We start from the raw sequence: 3,751 nt of genomic DNA, 5'->3' as shown, positions 1-3,751 counted from the left end.
AATCATTCCCCAAAAGAAAATTACTACGCTTTTAGTGATCAGAGATTCATCTTATTCAGACAATTTCTTTTGGTATGTCCAATGTGCAGAAATTTCAAGTAGAAAAGAGGTTTTCTGCTCACCTTTTTGTATTAGGCGCCTGGAATTGTCTGAAAAAGACTCACCGCCAATCGACTCCGGCACTCCTCAATTGGACGTGGTCTCAGAGTCAACCAATCCGGGTCACGGCTCCAAAATGGTTAGACCCGATTCTTTAGTTGGAAGCCCAAGAACAAGCCGGAGAAATCTTCAGTTCTCAGTTGTATAATTTATTTATTTCAGTCACAGGTAAAGTGAGGCAGCGCTGGAATCCAGAGGGACAGAGAGGAATCTCATGTCCAGCTGAACTGAGATTTTTCGGTTCCAGGTTACAGATATCTTCTTGGGTTGGGCCTGCCCCGAACATAGATAAGACTTGTGCGCTACCGAGTTTAATTGGCCAGTTACCAATGGCGTGGACAGGCATACTTCTTCTGTGCTCTGTCCACGTCCTTGACATTTAGTAAGCAACATGTGTGGATGTTGTTGGTACGGCGTGTAGCTAAAGTAGCAATCGTATCTAATAGAAAAGAAGAATTTCTGCTGTCTCCAAGTGTGCAAACCGGTTCTCACCGGACACATTATCTTCAAGGACATAAGCTCAGCACAAAATACAAACTCAGAATACATAATAACTTGAAACTTAATTAATTATAAGAACCATAGGAATCATGGAAAAATACAGACTGAGAACACATAATAGCTTGAATCATACTTAATTATAACACTTACATTGTCTTTTAAAACTGACAAAGGTGGAGCTTTCTCTGATAGCTATAGGTAAAATATTCCAGTTTGTGCAACCTTTAAAAGATAGTACATGCTTTGCAAAGGAGAACTTTTGAAATTGTACTTAACAGTCATCCCTGGTAGCTGACCTTGTACTAGTGATACCGTTTTTCTTTTTGATAAAACCCCCCCAGGGGCGGTGGGGCGATGCCATTCACAGACTTATAGTACGGCCTTTTAAATAATTTAAAATTCTCAAAGTTTAAAAATTGATATTTCTTTAGGATTGCACAATGATGGAATGACTGTGGCTTTTTGTCCAGCACCTTGATGGCTTTTTTTTATAAAGCTGTTCAATGAGTTTCAGAGCAGTGACACTAGCAAACGACCAGGTAGTGAAACAGTATTTGATGTGAGAAAGAATCATGCAGTGGAAGTAAGATTGAGCAGCTTTTGTTGTAATGAAAGGCTGGATTTGTTTAAAGTTTTGTAGGTTAAATTTTATGATATTGGTTACAATTTTGATTGGTTTCTTAAAATTGAGGTTGGAGTCCAATACAGTCCCAAGGTACTTCAAGTGAGTTACCATCTCCAATTCTTCTCCATCTAAGAACACAGACGATCTGCTTTGTATCACTGGTCGCTTGGTGAGCCTTCCACAGTCAGATTTTTCAGTGATATACTTAATTGTTTTTTTGGTGAACATCACAAAAACGTTTTTTTTTGGTGTTAAGCATGAGACAGTTCAGTCTTCACCAGTCTTGTATCTTGGATAAGGCATTTGAGAGGTTTGCAGCAACTGTCACTGCATCCTTTCCCTGAGTGAAGGTCACCACATCATCCGCATACATCAGCAAATTAAGCTCCAGACAGATGTCTGGGAGATCGTTAATATATAATGAAAATAATAAAGGACCTAGGATAGAGCCCTGAGGTACTCCGGCATGACAGCAGAGATAGGGGGATTTGACACCATTAAGTGTTACACATTGTGTTCTATAAGACAAGTAAGATTGAAACCATGGTATAGCACCTGCAGAGAAATTGAAATATGTGAGCTTTGTCAATAGGATTTGATGGTTGACAGTGTCAAACGCCTTCTTGAGATCTAAAAACACAGCTCCTACACAGGGGTCCTTGTCCAGTAAAGTCTTTACCTTTTCAGTGAAAAAACAGTTCACTGTCTCTGTAGAATGGTTAGCCTGGAAGCCAAATTGCATTTGATGTCGTGGGGTGCTACCTTTGTCAAGATGTCTGATAACTTGATTTGCTATCCACTTCTCAGCAACCTTCGAGACTATTGGGAGGACGCTGGTTGGCTGATAGTTGGCTACCTGTGTCTTAGACCCAGTTTTAAAGATGGGTGTTACTGTGGCCTCCTTCCAAGAAGATGGAACTGCTTTTTGACTGATAGACTGATTAACCATAAGAGTGATGGGTCGTATAAGTGCATTTGCATGGCTTTTAACAAAGTTAGTGTCGATCCCATGGACATCCTGAGCTTTGGAGCTTTTAAGACCTGAAATGATCTTTGTTACTTCAGTCTCTGTTATACTTTGTAGCTGGAAAGTAGGCTGATTGTCCTTTAAGGGATGAGATATTATGGAAGACGCAGTGAAGGTACTTGTGATTTCAGATACACTATCTATGAAATAATTCTTAAAATTATTTGCCACTGCCATAGGGTCCTTGACCAGGGTGTTATTCATTAGTAGTTCAGGGGTTTTAGTCTCCCATTTAGCTTGTTTACTTAGTAGTTTATTTAAAAATGTCCATGTTTTTTTCCCCGCTACCTTTGGCACTTTCTATGATGGAAATAAAAAAGTTTGCTTTGGCCCTCCTAAGAGTTTGTATGGCTTTGTGTTCATGTGTATAATTTAACCTATCAGTGGACAATCCTGACCTCAGATATTTCTTGAGTAGTGCGTCCCTTGATTTCAATATGTTTCTGCAGTTTTGGTCCAACCATGGTAGATTCTTTTCCTTCTTGCTCCTATACCTTGCCCTGCTAGCAAATGAGGATATCACCTCTTTGATTTTTTATCTACAAATGATTTACAACTGATATCTATACTGTTTGAAGATAATGTTTCCTCCCAGTCTACAGATTTTAGGGCTTCACTGAGGTTTGCTGATTGTCTCGTAGGTATAACGTTTATTGCAGGGACAGTGTGTGATATCAAGTACCTCTGCTTTTTCAGCTTACTTGCGAATAATATGCTCTTGTGATCTGATAGACCAGTTAGAAAATTAAAGGTCTTTGAGATTCTGTCAGGCTTATTTGTGAACAGAAAATCTATGCTTGTCTGAGAAGTTGCATTTATTCTAGTTGGCTTGTCGATGTGCAAGTATAATGACTACAGTGAAGAAATAACTCCATGTTTCCTGGCCTCTGAGAAAATACATGTATTTGTAGTTGCTTGCAATAATTGCCACATGTCATTATTGCATAGATCAGGATTTAGGTACGCAACATAGGAAAGAAAATGTGCAGTGCATCTGCATCTGAATTCTGATTCTGATTAGTTCCTGCAGCGGTTCTGTCAGCTCCAGTCAGTTTGGCCTCTGACCTCTTTCATCACCAAACTCTTGCTTCTGCTATTTCAGACATTCTCAAACATTCTCAAACCAACTAATCTGGCACCAGAAATCATACTACAGTCAAAGTCACTGGAATCAACTTTTTTTTCTCCGTTCTGATATTGGACTTAAAGCTCCTGCACGATTTTAACCATTTCACTGCTGCCACATGATTGTTGACTGGGGAACTGCTTTAATAAGCGTATTCACACAACGGGTATCTGCTATTTGTGGGCCATTTAACTTAAGCCTGAGAAAGAAAAACAAGGAAAGAGAACATGAAATATGAAGGCATTGAAATGATTGTTTGTTTGAACTCAGTCTACTTGAGAAGACATGCAATCATTTTGAAATGGCTGCTTGC

This window comes from Stegastes partitus, unplaced genomic scaffold, assembly GCF_000690725.1.
Source record: "Stegastes partitus isolate 25-593 unplaced genomic scaffold, Stegastes_partitus-1.0.2 Scaffold2787, whole genome shotgun sequence".
In the NCBI taxonomy this organism is placed as follows: domain Eukaryota; kingdom Metazoa; phylum Chordata; class Actinopteri; family Pomacentridae; genus Stegastes; species Stegastes partitus.
This window is presented reverse-complemented; position numbering follows the sequence as displayed.